This window comes from Canis aureus, chromosome 22, assembly GCF_053574225.1.
Source record: "Canis aureus isolate CA01 chromosome 22, VMU_Caureus_v.1.0, whole genome shotgun sequence".
NCBI lineage: Eukaryota > Metazoa > Chordata > Mammalia > Carnivora > Canidae > Canis > Canis aureus.
Genome location: NC_135632.1, coordinates 60,805,727 through 60,823,504, shown reverse-complemented (window position 1 = coordinate 60,823,504; position 17,778 = coordinate 60,805,727).

Below are 17,778 nucleotides of genomic sequence, written 5' to 3'. Positions count from 1 at the left end.
TAGAGTGGTAATCTGGGAACCTCCTTACTCAGAATACTGCTACCTTCACACTGTCATAAGAATGCAGCTAGTTGAGAGCTGGCTTCTAGGCATGCTTCCCTGTGAGAGCTGAGGACAGGGCAGAACCTTCCCGCACCCTGCCTGACTGTAGACGTACCTGCTAACCTCCTTATGTTAGTGGCTGGGATAGGTTGTGGGAAAAGCATGTGTAAGCATTGGGCCTGAACTCCCGTGTATCTGAGTTGAATACAGCGATTTCAAACATCCTTCTTCAATAGGAGTGTAGCTAGGTTCCAACTCCCATGTCCGAGTGGGTAGCAGATATCTGCCTCCCATGCATACACACTTCTGAGAGTTGAGCTTATGGCCTGTAACCCTACATCCTGCCTGCCGCTACCTTTCGCTTCCAAAAGGCCTAGGCTCGCTGCTTGACGCAAGTGTTGGGAGAGGTAACTGGAATCTCCCGGCACACAAGACGAGTGCCTCCAAGCTCAATCAAGCGATTTCCTAGTAATTCCTGGGGTAGACTGGTGCTACGTACTAAGTTCCATACGTGAGTAGGTAGTTGAACGCCTTGTCCAAAAACATCTTACTTCTGAGAGTTGAGCTCACCCTCAGTCCCTCACAGTTCCACACTGCCTGCAGAGTGAGTTTCGCACGTCTTCACCAGAGACGTTTGCCAGAGGCTTCTGAGACGCAAGTTAACAATGCAGACCTGGAGGGTATCTCCAGGTGCAGTAGAGTGGTAATTTGGGAACCTCCTGTTTCAGAATACTGCTACCTTCACCCTGCCATAAGAATGCAGCTAGTTGACAGCTGGCTTCAAGGCATGCTTCCCTGTGAGAGCTAAGCACAGGTCACAACCCTCCCGCATCCTGCTTGACTGTAGAAGGAGCTGCTAACGTCCTCATGTTAGTGGCAGGGAAAGGTTGTGCGAAAAGCATGTGGAATCGTTGTGCCTGAACCCACGTGTATCTGAGTTGAATACAGCGATTTCCAACATCCTTCTTCAATAGGAGTGTAGCTAGGTTCCAACTCCCATGTCCGAGTGGGTAGCAGACATCTGCCTCCCATGCATACATACTTCTGAGAGTTGAGCTTATGGCCTGTAACCCTACATCCTGCCTGCCGCTACCTTTCGCTTCCAAAAGGCCTAGGCTCGCTGCTTGACGCAAGTGTTGGGAGAGGTAACTGGAATCTCCCGGCACACAAGACGAGTGCCTCCAAGCTCAATCAAGCGATTTCCTAGTAATTCCTGGGGTAGACTGGTGCTACGTACTAAGTTCCATACGTGAGTAGGTAGTTGAACGCCTTGTCCAAAAACATCTTACTTCTGAGAGTTGAGCTCACCCTCAGTCCCTCACAGTTCCACACTGCCTGCAGAGTGAGGTTCGCACGTCTTCACCAGAGACGTTTGCCAGAGGCTTCTGAGACGCAAGTTAACAACGTAGACCTGGAGGGTATCTCCAGGTGCAGTAGAGTGGTAATCTGGGAACCTCCTGTCTCAGAATACTGCTACCTTCACCCTGCCATAAGAATGCAGCTAGTTGACAGCTGGCTTCAAGGCATGCTTCCCTGTGAGAGCTAAGGACAGGGCACAACCCTCCCGCATCCTGCTTGACTGTAGAAGGAGCTGCTAACGTCCTCATGTTACTGGCAGGGAAAGGTTGTGAGAAAAGCATGTGGAATCGTTGTGCCTGAAGCCACGTGTATCTGAGTTGAATACAGCGATTTCCAAAGTCCTTCTTCATCAGAGTGTAGCTAGGTTCCCACTCGCATGTCCGAGTGGGTAGCAGACATCTGCCTCCCATGCATACCGACTTCTGAGAGTTGAGCTTATGGCCTGTAACCCTACCTCCTGCCTGCAGCTACCTTTCGCTTCCAAAAGGCCTAGGCTCGCTGCTTCACCGAAGTGTTGGGAGAGGTAACTGGAATCTCCCGGCACACAAGACTAGTGCCTCCACTCAATCCAGCGATTTCCCAGTAATTCCTGGGGTAGACTGGTGCTACATACTAAGTTCCATATGTGAGAAGGTAGCTGAACGCCTTGTCCAAAATCATCTTACTGCTGAGAGTTGAGCTCACCCTCAGTCCCTCACAGTTCCACACTGCCTGCAGAGTAGGTTTCCCACGTCTTCACCAGAGACTTTTGCCAGAGGCCTCTGAGACGCAAGTTAACAATGCAGACCTGGAGAGTATCTCCAGGTGCATTAGAGTGGTAATCTGGGAACCTCCTTACTCAGAATACTGCTACCTTCACACTGTCATAAGAATGCAGCTAGTTGAGAGCTGGCTTCTAGGCATGCTTCCCTGTGAGAGCTGAGGACAGGGCAGAACCCTCCCGCACCCTGCCTGACTGTAGAAGGAGCTGCTAACGTACTCATGTTACTGGCAGGGAAAGGTTGTGAGAAAAGCATGTGGAATCGTTGTGCCTGAAGCCACGTGTATCTGAGTTGAATACAGCGATTTCCAAAGTCCTTCTTCAATAGGAGTGTAGCTAGGTTCCCACTCGCATGTACGAGTGGGTATCAGACATCTGCCTCCCATGAATACCCACTTCTGAGAGTTGAGCTTATGGCCTGTAACCCTACATCCTGCCTGCCGCTACCTTTCGCTTCCAAAAGGCCTAGGCTCGCTGCTTGACGCAAGTGTTGGGAGAGGTAACTGGAATCTCCCGGCACACAAGACGAGTGCCTCCAAGCTCAATCAAGCGATTTCCTAGTAATTCCTGGGGTAGACTGGTGCTACGTACTAAGTTCCATACGTGAGTAGGTACTTGAACGCCTTGTCCAAAAACATCTTACTTCTGAGAGTTGAGCTCACCCTCAGTCCCTCACAGTTCCACACTGCCTGCAGAGTGAGGTTCGCACGTCTTCACCAGAGACGTTTGCCAGAGGCTTCTGAGACGCAAGTTAACAACGTAGACCTGGAGGGTATCTCCAGGTGCAGTAGAGTGGTAATCTGGGAACCTCCTGTCTCACAATACTGCTACCTTCACCCTGCCATAAGAATGCAGCTAGTTGACAGCTGGCTTCAAGGCATGCTTCCCTGTGAGAGCTAAGGACAGGGCACAACCCTCCCGCATCCTGCTTGACTGTAGAAGGAGCTGCTAACGTCCTCATGTTACTGGCAGGGAAAGGTTGTGAGAAAAGCATGTGGAATCGTTGTGCCTGAAGCCACGTGTATCTGAGTTGAATACAGCGATTTCCAAAGTCCTTCTTCATCAGAGTGTAGCTAGGTTCCCACTCGCATGTCCGAGTGGGTAGCAGACATCTGCCTCCCATGCATACCGACTTCTGAGAGTTGAGCTTATGGCCTGTAACCCTACCTCCTGCCTGCAGCTACCTTTCGCTTCCAAAAGGCCTTGGCTCGCTGCTTCACCGAAGTGTTGGGAGAGGTAACTGGAATCTCCCGGCACACAAGACTAGTGCCTCCAAGCTCAATCCAGCGATTTCCCAGTAATTCCTGGGGTAGACTGGTGCTACATACTAAGTTCCATATGTGAGAAGGTAGCTGAACGCCTTGTCCAAAATCATCTTACTGCTGAGAGTTGAGCTCACCCTCAGTCCCTCACAGTTCCACACTGCCTGCAGAGTAGGTTTCCCACGTCTTCACCAGAGACTTTTGCCAGAGGCCTCTGAGACGCGAGTTAACAATGCAGACCTGGAGAGTATCTCCAGGTGCAGTAGAGTGGTAATCTGGGAACCTCCTTACTCAGAATACTGCTACCTTCACACTGTCATAAGAATGCAGCTAGTTGAGAGCTGGCTTCTAGGCATGCTTCCCTGTGAGAGCTGAGGACAGGGCAGAACCCTCCCGCACCCTGCCTGACTGTAGACGTACCTGCTAACCTCCTTATGTTAGTGGCTGGGATAGGTTGTGGGAAAAGCATGTGAAACCATTGGGCCTGAACTCCCGTGTATCTGAGTTGAATACAGCGATTTCCAACATCCTTCTTCAATAGGAGTGTAGCTAGGTTCCAACTCCCATGTCCGAGTGGGTAGCAGACATCTGCCTCCTATGAATACACACTTCTGAGAGTTGAGCTTATGGCCTGTAACCCTACATCCTGCCTGCCGCTACCATTCGCTTCCAAAAGGCCTAGGCTCGCTGCTTGACGCAAGTGTTGGGAGAGGTAACTGGAATCTCCCGGCACACAAGACGAGTGCCTCCAAGCTCAATCAAGCGATTTCCTAGTAATTCCTGGGGTAGACTGGTGCTACATACTAAGTTCCATACGTGAGTAGGTACTTGAACGCCTTGTCCAAAAACATCTTACTTCTGAGAGTTGAGCTCACCCTCAGTCCCTCACAGTTCCACACTGCCTGCAGAGTGAGGTTCGCACGTCTTCACCAGAGACGTTTGCCAGAGGCCTCTGAGACGCAAGTTAACAACGTAGAACTGGAGGGTATCTCCAGGTGCAGTAGAGTGGTAATCTGGGAACCTCCTGTCTCAGAATACTGCTACCTTCACCCTGCCATAAGAATGCAGCTAGTTGACAGCTGGCTTCAAGGCATGCTTCCCTGTGAGAGCTAAGGACAGGGCACATCCCTCCCGCACCTTGCCTGACTGTAGAAGGAGCTGCTAACGTACTCATGTTACTGGCAGTGAAAGGTTGTGAGAAAAGCATGTGGAATCGTTGTGCCTGAAGCCACGTGTATCTGAGTTGAATACAGCGATTTCCAAAGTCCTTCTTCAATAGGAGTGTAGCTAGGTTCCCACTCGCATGTACGAGTGGGTAGGAGACATCTGCCTCCCATGAATACACACTTCTGAGAGTTGAGCTTATGGCCTGTAACCCTACCTCCTGCCTGCAGCTACCTTTCGCTTCCAAAAGGCCTAGGCTCGCTGCTTGACGCAAGTGTTGGGAGAGGTAACTGGAATCTCCCGGCACACAAGACGAGTGTCTCCAAGCTCAATCAAGCGATTTCCTAGTAATTCCTGGGGTAGACTGGTGCTACGTACTAAGTTCCATACGTGAGTAGGTACTTGAACGCCTTGTCCAAAAACATCTTACTTCTGAGAGTTGAGCTCATCTCAGTCCCTCACAGTTCCACACTGCCTGCAGAGTGAGGTTCGCACGTCTTCACCAGAGACGTTTGCCAGAGGCCTCTGAGACGCAAGTTAACAATGCAGACCTGGAGAGTATCTCCAGGTGCAGTAGAGTGGTAATCTGGGAACCTCCTTACTCAGAATACTGCTACCTTCACACTGTCATAAGAATGCAGCTAGTTGAGAGCTGGCTTCTAGGCATGCTTCCCTGTGAGAGCTGAGGACAAGGCAGAACCCTCCCCCACCCTGCCTGACTGTAGACGTACCTGCTAACCTCCTTATGTTAGTGGCTGGGATAGGTTGTGGGAAAAGCATGTGAAACCATTGGGCCTGAACTCCCGTGTATCTGAGTTGAATACAGCGATTTCCAACATCCTTCTTCAATAGGAGTGTAGCTAGGTTCCAACTCCCATGTCCGAGTGGGTAGCAGACATCTGCCTCCCATGCATACACACTTCTGAGAGTTGAGCTTATGGCCTGTAACCCTACATCCTGCCTGCCGCTACCTTTCGCTTCCAAAAGGCCTAGGCTCGCTGCTTGACGCAAGTGTTGGGAGAGGTAACTGGAATCTCCCGGCACACAAGACGAGTGCCTCCAAGCTCAATCAAGCGATTTCCTAGTAATTCCTGGGGTAGACTGGTGCTACGTACTAAGTTCCATACGTGAGTAGGTACTTGAACGCCTTGTCTAAAAACATCTTACTTCTGAGAGTTGAGCTCACCCTCAGTCCCTCACAGTTCCACACTGCCTGCAGAGTGAGGTTCGCACGTCTTCACCAGAGACGTTTGCCAGAGTCTTCTGAGACGCAAGTTAACAATGCAGACCTGGAGGGTATCTCCAGGTGCAGTAGAGTGGTAATCTGGGAACCTCCTGTCTCAGAATACTGCTACCTTCACCCTGCCATAACAATGCAGCTAGTTGACAGCTGGCTTCAAGGCATGCTTAAATGTGAGAGCTAAGGACAGGGCACAACCCTCCCGCATTCTGCTTGACTGTAGAAGGAGCTGCTAACGTCCTCATGTTACTGGCAGGGAAAGGTTGTGAGAAAAGCATGTGGAATCGTTGTGCCTGAAGCCACGTGTATCTGAGTTGAATACAGCGATTTCCAAAGTCCTTCTTCATCAGAGTGTAGCTAGGTTCCCACTCGCATGTCCGAGTGGGTAGCAGACATCTGCCTCCCATGCATACCAACTTCTGAGAGTTGAGCTTATGGCCTGTAACCCTACCTCCTGCCTGCAGCTACCTTTCGCTTCCAAAAGGCCTAGGCTCGCTGCTTCACCGAAGTGTTGGGAGAGGTAACTGGAATCTCCCGGCACACAAGACTAGTGCCTCCAAGCTCAATCCAGCGATTTCCCAGTAATTCCTGGGGTAGACTGGTGCTACATACTAAATTCCATATGTGAGAAGGTAGCTGAACGCCTTGTCCAAAATCATCTTACTGCTGAGAGTTGAGCTCACCCTCAGTCCCTCACAGTTCCACACTGCCTGCAGAGTAGGTTTCCCACGTCTTCACCAGAGACTTTTGCCAGAGGCCTCTGAGACGCGAGTTAACAATGCAGACCTGGAGAGTATCTCCAGGTGCAGTAGAGTGGTAATCTGGGAACCTCCTTACTCAGAATACTGCTACCTTCACACTGTCATAAGAATGCAGCTAGTTGAGAGCTGGCTTCTAGGCATGCTTCCCTGTGAGAGCTGAGGACAGGGCAGAACCCTCCCGCACCCTGCCTGACTGTAGACGTACCTGCTAACCTCCTTATGTTAGTGGCTGGGATAGGTTGTGGGAAAAGCATGTGAAACCATTGGGCCTGAACTCCCGTGTATCTGAGTTGAATACAGCGATTTCCAACATCCTTCTTCAATAGGAGTGTAGCTAGGTTCCAACTCCCATGTCCGAGTGGGTAGCAGACATCTGCCTCCCATGCATACACACTTCTGAGAGTTGAGCTTATGGCCTGTAACCCTACATCCTGCCTGCCGCTACCTTTCGCTTCCAAAAGGCCTAGGCTCGCTGCTTGACGCAAGTGTTGGGAGAGGTAACTGGAATCTCCCGGCACACAAGACGAGTGCCTCCAAGCTCAATCAAGCGATTTCCTAGTAATTCCTGGGGTAGACTGGTGCTACGTACTAAGTTCCATACGTGAGTAGGTACTTGAACGCCTTGTCCAAAAACATCTTACTTCTGAGAGTTGAGCTCACCCTCAGTCCCTCACAGTTCCACACTGCCTGCAGAGTGAGTTTCGCACGTCTTCACCAGAGACGTTTGCCAGAGGCTTCTGAGACGCAAGTTAACAACGTAGACCTGGAGGGTATCTCCAGGTGCAGTAGAGTGGTAATCTGGGAACCTCCTGTCTCAGAATACTGCTACCTTCACCCTGCCATAACAATGCAGCTAGTTGACAGCTGGCTTCAAGGCATGCTTCCCTGTGAGAGCTAAGGACAGGGCACAACCCTCCCGCATCCTGCTTGACTGTAGAAGGAGCTGCTAACGTCCTCATGTTACTGGCAGGGAAAGGTTGTGAGAAAAGCATGTGGAATCGTTGTGCCTGAAGCCACGTGTATCTGAGTTGAATACAGCGATTTCCAAAGTCCTTCTTCATCAGAGTGTAGCTAGGTTCCCACTCGCATGTCCGAGTGGGTAGCAGACATCTGCCTCCCATGCATACCCACTTCTGAGAGTTGAGCTTATGGCCTGTAACCCTACCTCCTGCCTGCAGCTAACTTTCGCTTCCAAAAGGCCTAGGCTCGCTGCTTCACCGAAGTGTTGGGAGAGGTAACTGGAATCTCCCGGCACACAAGACTAGTGCCTCCAAGCTCAATCCAGCGATTTCCCAGTAATTCCTGGGGTAGACTGGTGCTACATACTAAGTTCCATATGTGAGAAGGTAGCTGAACGCCTTGTCCAAAATCATCTTACTGCTGAGAGTTGAGCTCACCCTCAGTCCCTCACAGTTCCACACTGCCTGCAGAGTAGGTTTCCCACGTCTTCACCAGAGACTTTTGCCAGAGGCCTCTGAGACGCAAGTCAACAATGCAGACCTGGAGAGTATCTCCAGGTGCAGTAGAGTGGTAATCTGGGAACCTCCTTACTCAGAATACTGCTACCTTCACACTGTCATAAGAATGCAGCTAGTTGAGAGCTGGCTTCTAGGCATGCTTCCCTGTGAGAGCTGAGGACAGGGCAGAACCCTCCCGCACCCTGCCTGACTGTAGACGTACCTGCTAACCTCCTTATGTTAGTGGCTGGGATAGGTTGTGGGAAAAGCATGTGAAACCATTGGGCCTGAACTCCCGTGTATCTGAGTTGAATACAGCGATTTCCAACATCCTTCTTCAATAGGAGTGTAGCTAGGTTCCAACTCCCATGTCCGAGTGGGTAGCAGACATCTGCCTCCCATGCATACACACTTCTGAGAGTTGAGCTTATGGCCTGTAACCCTACATCCTGCCTGCCGCTACCTTTCGCTTCCAAAAGGCCTAGGCTCGCTGCTTGACGCAAGTGTTGGGAGAGGTAACTGGAATCTCCCGGCACACAAGACGAGTGCCTCCAAGCTCAATCAAGCGATTTCCTAGTAATTCCTGGGGTAGACTGGTGCTACGTACTAAGTTCCATACGTGAGTAGGTACTTGAACGCCTTGTCCAAAAACATCTTACTTCTGAGAGTTGAGCTCACCCTCAGTCCCTCACAGTTCCACACTGCCTGCAGAGTGAGTTTCGCACGTCTTCACCAGAGACGTTTGCCAGAGGCTTCTGAGACGCAAGTTAACAACGTAGACCTGGAGGGTATCTCCAGGTGCAGTAGAGTGGTAATCTGGGAACCTCCTGTCTCAGAATACTGCTACCTTCACCCTGCTATAAGAATGCAGCTAGTTGACAGCTGGCTTCAAGGCATGCTTCCCTGTGAGAGCTAAGGACAGGGCACAACCCTCCCGCATCCTGCTTGACTGTAGAAGGAGCTGCTAACGTCCTCATGTTACTGGCAGGGAAAGGTTGTGAGAAAAGCATGTGGAATCGTTGTGCCTGAAGCCACGTGTATCTGAGTTGAATACAGCGATTTCCAAAGTCCTTCTTCATCAGAGTGTAGCTAGGTTCCCACTCGCATGTCCGAGTGGGTAGCAGACATCTGCCTCCCATGCATACCCACTTCTGAGAGTTGAGCTTATGGCCTGTAACCCTACCTCCTGCCTGCAGCTACCTTTCGCTTCCAAAAGGCCTAGGCTCGCTGCTTCACCGAAGTGTTGGGAGAGGTAACTGGAATCTCCCGGCACACAAGACTAGTGCCTCCAAGCTCAATCCAGCGATTTCCCAGTAATTCCTGGGGTAGACTGGTGCTACATACTAAGTTCCATATGTGAGAAGGTAGCTGAACGCCTTGTCCAAAATCATCTTACTGCTGAGAGTTGAGCTCACCCTCAGTCCCTCACAGTTCCACACTGCCTGCAGAGTAGGTTTCCCACGTCTTCACCAGAGACTTTTGCCAGAGGCCTCTGAGACGCAAGTTAACAATGCAGACCTGGAGAGTATCTCCAGGTGCAGTAGAGTGGTAATCTGGGAACCTCCTTACTCAGAATACTGCTACCTTCACACTGTCATAAGAATGCAGCTAGTTGAGAGCTGGCTTCTAGGCATGCTTCCCTGTGAGAGCTGAGGACAGGGCAGAACCCTCCCGCACCCTGCCTGACTGTAGACGTACCTGCTAACCTCCTTATGTTAGTGGCTGGGATAGGTTGTGGGAAAAGCATGTGAAACCATTGGGCCTGAACTCCCGTGTATCTGAGTTGAATACAGCGATTTCCAACATCCTTCTTCAATAGGAGTGTAGCTAGGTTCCAACTCCCATGTCCGAGTGGGTAGCAGACATCTGCCTCCTATGAATACACACTTCTGAGAGTTGAGCTTATGGCCTGTAACCCTACATCCTGCCTGCCGCTAACTTTCGCTTCCAAAAGGCCTAGGCTCGCTGCTTGACGCAAGTGTTGGGAGAGGTAACTGGAATCTCCCGGCACACAAGACGAGTGCCTCCAAGCTCAATCAAGCGATTTCCTAGTAATTCCTGGGGTAGACTGGTGCTACATACTATGTTCCATACGTGAGTAGGTACTTGAACGCCTTGTCCAAAAACATCTTACTTCTGAGAGTTGAGCTCACCCTCAGTCCCTCACAGTTCCACACTGCCTGCAGAGTGAGGTTCGCACGTCTTCACCAGAGACGTTTGCCAGAGGCCTCTGAGACGCAAGTTAACAACGTAGAACTGGAGGGTATCTCCAGGTGCAGTAGAGTGGTAATCTGGGAACCTCCTGTCTCAGAATACTGCTACCTTCACCCTGCCATAAGAATGCAGCTAGTTGACAGCTGGCTTCAAGGCATGCTTCCCTGTGAGAGCTAAGGACAGGGCACAAACCTCCCGCACCCTGCCTGACTGTAGAAGGAGCTGCTAATGTCCTCATGTTACTGGCAGTGAAAGGTTGTGAGAAAAGCATGTGGAATCGTTGTGCCTGAAGCCACGTGTATCTGAGTTGAATACAGCGATTTCCAAAGTCCTTCTTCAATAGGAGTGTAGCTAGGTTCCCACTCGCATGTACGAGTGGGTAGCAGACATCTGCCTCCCATGAATACCCACTTCTGAGAGTTGAGCTTATGGCCTGTAACCCTACCTCCTGCCTGCAGCTACCTTTCGCTTCCAAAAGGCCTAGGCTCGCTGCTTGACGCAAGTGTTGGGAGAGGTAACTGGAATCTCCCGGCACACAAGACGAGTGCCTCCAAGCTCAATCAAGCGATTTCCTAGTAATTCCTGGGGTAGACTGGTGCTACGTACTAAGTTCCATACGTGAGTAGGTACTTGAACGCCTTGTCCAAAAACATCTTACTTCTGAGAGTTGAGCTCACCCTCAGTCCCTCACAGTTCCACACTGCCTGCAGAGTGAGTTTCGCACGTCTTCACCAGAGACGTTTGCCAGAGGCTTCTGAGACGCAAGTTAACAACGTAGACCTGGAGGGTATCTCCAGGTGCAGTAGAGTGGTAATCTGGGAACCTCCTGTCTCAGAATACTGCTACCTTCACCCTGCCATAAGAATGCAGCTAGTTGACAGCTGGCTTCAAGGCATGCTTCCCTGTGAGAGCTAAGGACAGGGCACAACCCTCCCGCATCCTGCTTGACTGTAGAAGGAGCTGCTAACGTCCTCATGTTACTGGCAGGGAAAGGTTGTGAGAAAAGCATGTGGAATCGTTGTGCCTGAAGCCACGTGTATCTGAGTTGAATACAGCGATTTCCAAAGTCCTTCTTCATCAGAGTGTAGCTAGGTTCCCACTCGCATGTCCGAGTGGGTAGCAGACATCTGCCTCCCATGCATACCCACTTCTGAGAGTTGAGCTTATGGCCTGTAACACTACCTCCTGCCTGCAGCTACCTTTCGCTTCCAAAAGGCCTAGGCTCGCTGCTTCACCGAAGTGTTGGGAGAGGTAACTGGAATCTCCCGGCACACAAGACTAGTGCCTCCAAGCTCAATCCAGCGATTTCCCAGTAATTCCTGGGGTAGACTGGTGCTACATACTAAGTTCCATATGTGAGAAGGTAGCTGAACGCCTTGTCCAAAATCATCTTACTGCTGAGAGTTGAGCTCACCCTCAGTCCCTCACAGTTCCACACTGCCTTCAGAGTAGGTTTCCCACGTCTTCACCAGAGACTTTTGCCAGAGGCCTCTGAGACGCAAGTTAACAATTCAGATCTGGAGATTATCTCCAGGTGCAGTAGAGTGGTAATCTGGGAACCTCCTTACTCAGAATACTGCTACCTTCACACTGTCATAAGAATGCAGCTAGTTGAGAGCTGGCTTCTAGGCATGCTTCCCTGTGAGAGCTGAGGACAGAGCAGAACCCTCCCGCACCCTGCCTGACTGTAGACGTACCTGCTAACCTCCTTATGTTAGTGGCTGGGATAGGTTGTGGGAAAAGCATGTGAAACCATTGGGCCTGAACTCCCGTGTATCTGAGTTGAATACAGCGATTTCCAACATCCTTCTTCAATAGGAGTGTAGCTAGGTTCCAACTCTCATGTCTGAGTGGGTAGCAGACATCTGCCTCCTATGAATACACACTTCTGAGAGTTGAGCTTATGGCCTGTAACCCTACATCCTGCCTGCCGCTACCATTCGCTTCCAAAAGGCCTAGGCTCGCTGCTTGACGCAAGTGTTGGGAGAGGTAACTGGAATCTCCCGGCACACAAGACGAGTGCCTCCAAGCTCAATCAAGCGATTTCCTAGTAATTCCTGGGGTAGACTGGTGCTACGTACTAAGTTCCATACGTGAGTAGGTACTTGAACGCCTTGTCCAAAAACATCTTACTTCTGAGAGTTGAGCTCACCCTCAGTCCCTCACAGTTCCACACTGCCTGCAGAGTGAGGTTCGCACGTCTTCACCAGAGACGTTTGCCAGAGGCTTCTGAGACGCAAGTTAACAACGTAGACCTGGAGGGTATCTCCAGGTGCAGTAGAGTGGTAATCTGGGAACCTCCTGTCTCAGAATACTGCTACCTTCACCCTGCCATAAGAATGCAGCTAGTTGACAGCTGGCTTCAAGGCATGCTTCCCTGTGAGAGCTAAGGACAGGGCACAACCCTCCCGCATCCTGCTTGACTGTAGAAGGAGCTGCTAACGTCCTCATGTTACTGGCAGGGAAAGGTTGTGAGAAAAGCATGTGGAATCGTTGTGCCTGAAGCCACGTGTATCTGAGTTGAATACAGCGATTTCCAAAGTCCTTCTTCATCAGAGTGTAGCTAGGTTCCCACTCGCATGTCCGAGTGGGTAGCAGACATCTGCCTCCCATGCATACCCACTTCTGAGAGTTGAGCTTATGGCCTGTAACACTACCTCCTGCCTGCAGCTACCTTTCGCTTCCAAAAGGCCTAGGCTCGCTGCTTCACCGAAGTGTTGGGAGAGGTAACTGGAATCTCCCGGCACACAAGACTAGTGCCTCCAAGCTCAATCCAGCGATTTCCCAGTAATTCCTGGGGTAGACTGGTGCTACATACTAAGTTCCATATGTGAGAAGGTAGCTGAACGCCTTGTCCAAAATCATCTTACTGCTGAGAGTTGAGCTCACCCTCAGTCCCTCACAGTTCCACACTGCCTTCAGAGTAGGTTTCCCACGTCTTCACCAGAGACTTTTGCCAGAGGCCTCTGAGACGCAAGTTAACAATTCAGATCTGGAGATTATCTCCAGGTGCAGTAGAGTGGTAATCTGGGAACCTCCTTACTCAGAATACTGCTACCTTCACACTGTCATAAGAATGCAGCTAGTTGAGAGCTGGCTTCTAGGCATGCTTCCCTGTGAGAGCTGAGGACAGAGCAGAACCCTCCCGCACCCTGCCTGACTGTAGACGTACCTGCTAACCTCCTTATGTTAGTGGCTGGGATAGGTTGTGGGAAAAGCATGTGAAACCATTGGGCCTGAACTCCCGTGTATCTGAGTTGAATACAGCGATTTCCAACATCCTTCTTCAATAGGAGTGTAGCTAGGTTCCAACTCTCATGTCTGAGTGGGTAGCAGACATCTGCCTCCTATGAATACACACTTCTGAGAGTTGAGCTTATGGCCTGTAACCCTACATCCTGCCTGCCGCTACCATTCGCTTCCAAAAGGCCTAGGCTCGCTGCTTGACGCAAGTGTTGGGAGAGGTAACTGGAATCTCCCGGCACACAAGACGAGTGCCTCCAAGCTCAATCAAGCGATTTCCTAGTAATTCCTGGGGTAGACTGGTGCTACGTACTAAGTTCCATACGTGAGTAGGTACTTGAACGCCTTGTCCAAAAACATCTTACTTCTGAGAGTTGAGCTCACCCTCAGTCCCTCACAGTTCCACACTGCCTGCAGAGTGAGGTTCGCACGTCTTCACCAGAGACGTTTGCCAGAGGCTTCTGAGACGCAAGTTAACAACGTAGACATGGAGGGTATCTCCAGGTGCAGTAGAGTGGTAATCTGGGAACCTCCTGTCTCAGAATACTGCTACCTTCACCCTGCCATAAGAATGCAGCTAGTTGACAGCTGGCTTCAAGGCATGCTTCCCTGTGAGAGCTAAGGACAGGGCACAACCCTCCCGCATCCTGCTTGACTGTAGAAGGAGCTGCTAACGTCCTCATGTTACTGGCAGGGAAAGGTTGTGAGAAAAGCATGTGGAATCGTTGTGCCTGAAGCCACGTGTATCTGAGTTGAATACAGCGATTTCCAAAGTCCTTCTTCATCAGAGTGTAGCTAGGTTCCCACTCGCATGTCCGAGTGGGTAGCAGACATCTGCCTCCCATGCATACCCACTTCTGAGAGTTGAGCTTATGGCCTGTAACCCTACCTCCTGCCTGCAGCTACCTTTCGCTTCCAAAAGGCCTAGGCTCGCTGCTTCACCGAAGTGTTGGGAGAGGTAACTGGAATCTCCCGGCACACAAGACTAGTGCCTCCAAGCTCAATCCAGCGATTTCCCAGTAATTCCTGGGGTAGACTGGTGCTACATACTAAGTTCCATATGTGAGAAGGTAGCTGAACGCCTTGTCCAAAATCATCTTACTGCTGAGAGTTGAGCTCACCCTCAGTCCCTCACAGTTCCACACTGCCTGCAGAGTAGGTTTCCCACGTCTTCACCAGAGACTTTTGCCAGAGGCCTCTGAGACGCAAGTTAACAATGCAGACCTGGAGAGTATCTCCAGGTGCAGTAGAGTGGTAATCTGGGAACCTCCTTACTCAGAATACTGCTACCTTCACACTGTCATAAGAATGCAGCTAGTTGAGAGCTGGCTTCTAGGCATGCTTCCCTGTGAGAGCTGAGGACAGGGCAGAACCCTCCCGCACCCTGCCTGACTGTAGACGTACCTGCTAACCTCCTTATGTTAGTGGCTGGGATAGGTTGTGGGAAAATCATGTGAAACCATTGGGCCTGAACTCCCGTGTATCTGAGTTGAATACAGCGATTTCCAACATCCTTCTTCAATAGGAGTGTAGCTAGGTTCCAACTCCCATGTCCGAGTGGGTAGCAGACATCTGCCTCCCATGCATACACACTTCTGAGAGTTGAGCTTATGGCCTGTAACCCTACATCCTGCCTGCCGCTACCTTTCGCTTCCAAAAGGCCTAGGCTCGCTGCTTGACCCAAGTGTTGGGAGAGGTAACTGGTATCTCCCGGCACACAAGACGAGTGCCTCTAAGCTCAATCAAGCGATTTCCTAGTAATTCCTGGGGTAGACTGGTGCTACGTACTAAGTTCCATACGTGAGTAGGTAGTTGAACGCCTTGTCCAAAAACATCTTACTTCTGAGAGTTGAGCTCACACTCAGTCCCTCACAGTTCCACACTGCCTGCAGAGTGAGTTCGCACGTCTTCACCAGAGACGTTTGCCAGAGGCTTCTGAGACGCAACTTAACAATGCAGACCTGGAGGGTATCTCCAGGTGCAGTAGAGTGGTAATCTGGGAACCTCCTGTCTCAGAATACTGCTACCTTCACCCTGCCATAAGAATGCAGCTAGTTGACAGCTGGCTTCAAGGCATGCTTCCCTGTGAGAGCTAAGGACAGGGCAAAACCCTCCCGCATCCTGCTTGACTGTAGAAGGAGCTGCTAACGTCCTCATGTTAGTGGCAGGGAAAGGTTGTGCGAAAAGCATGTGGAATCGTTGTGCCTGAACCCACGTGTATCTGAGTTGAATACAGCGATTTCCAAAGTCCTTCTTCATCAGAGTGTAGCTAGGTTCCCACTCGCATGTACGAGTGGGTAGCAGACATCTGCCTCCCATGCATACCCACTTCTGAGAGTTGAGCTTATGGCCTGTAACCCTACCTCCTGCCTGCAGCTACCTTTCGCTTCCAAAAGGCCTTGGCTCGCTGCTTCACCGAAGTGTTGGGAGAGGTAACTGGAATCTCCCGGCACACAAGACTAGTGCCTCCAAGCTCAATCCAGCGATTTCCCAGTAATTCCTGGGGTAGACTGGTGCTACATACTAAGTTCCATATGTGAGAAGGTAGCTGAACGCCTTGTCCAAAATCATCTTACTGCTGAGAGTTGAGCTCACCCTCAGTCCCTCACAGTTCCACACTGCCTGCAGAGTAGGTTTCCCACGTCTTCACCAGAGAATTTTCCCAGAGGCTTCTGAGACGCAAGTTAACAATGCAGACCTGGAGGGTATCTCCAGGTGCAGTAGAGTGGTAATCTGGGAACCTCCTTACTCAGAATACTGCTACCTTCACACTCTCATAAGAATGCAGCTAGTTGAGAGCTGGCTTCTAGGCATGCTTCCCTGTGAGAGCTGAGGACAGGGCAGAACCCTCCCGCACCCTGCCTGACTGTAGACGTACCTGCTAACCTCCTTATGTGTGTGGCTGGGATAGGTTGTGGGAAAAGCATGTGTAAGCATTGGGCCTGAACTCCCGTGTATCTGAGTTGAATACAGCGATTTCCAACATCCTTCTTCAATAGGAGTGTAGCTAGGTTCCAACTCCCATGTCCGAGTGGGTAGCAGACATCTGCCTCCCATGCATACACACTTCTGAAAGTTGAGCTTATGGCCTGTAACCCTACATCCTGCCTGCCGCTACCTTTCGCTTCCAAAAGGCCTAGGCTCGCTGCTTGACGCAAGTGTTGGGAGAGGTAACTGGAATCTCCCGGCACACAAGACGAGTGCCTCCAAGCTCAATCAAGCGATTTCCTAGTAATTCCTGGGGTAGACTGGTGCTACGTACTAAGTTCCATACGTGAGTAGGTAGTTGAACGCCTTGTCCAAAAACACCTTACTTCTGAGAGTTGAGCTCACCCTCAGTCCCTCACAGTTCCACACTGCCTGCAGAGTGAGTTTCGCACGTCTTCACCAGAGACGTTTGCCAGAAGCTTCTGAGACGCAAGTTAACAATGCAGACCTGGAGGGTATCTCCAGGTGCAGTAGAGTGGTAATCTGGGAACCTCCTGTCTCAGAATACTGCTACCTTCACCCTGCCATAAGAATGCAGCTAGTTGACAGCTGGCTTCAAGGCATGCTTCCCTGTGAGAGCTAAGGACAGGGCACAACCCTCCCGCATCCTGCTTGACTGTAGAAGGAGCTGCTAACGTCCTCATGTTAGTGGCAGGGAAAGGTTGTGCGAAAAGCATGTGGAATCGTTGTGCCTGAACCCACGTGTATCTGAGTTGAATACAGCGATTTCCAAAGTCCTTCTTCATCAGAGTGTAGCTAGGTTCCCACTCGCATGTCCGAGTGGGTAGCAGACATCTGCCTCCCATGCATACCCACTTCTGAGAGTTGAGCTTACGGCCTGTAACCCTACCTCCTGCCTGCAGCTACCTTTCGCTTCCAAAAGGCCTAGGCTCGCTGCTTCACCGAAGTGTTGGGAGAGGTAACTGGAATCTCCCGGCACACAAGACTAGTGCCTCCAAGCTCAATCCAGCGATGTCCCAGTAATTCCTAGGGTAGACTGGTGCTACATACTAAGTTCCCAATGTGAGAAGGTAGCTGAACGCCTTGTCCAAAATCATCTTACTGCTGAGAGTTGAGCTCACCCTCAGTCCCTCACAGTTCCACACTGCCTGCAGAGTAGGTTTCCCACGTCTTCACCAGAGACTTTTGCCAGAGGCCTCTGAGACGCAAGTTAACAATGCAGACCTGGAGGGTATCTCCAGGTGCAGTAGAGTGGTAATTTGGGAACCTCCTTACTCAGAATACTGCTACCTTCACACTCTCATAAGAATGCAGCTAGTTGAGAGCT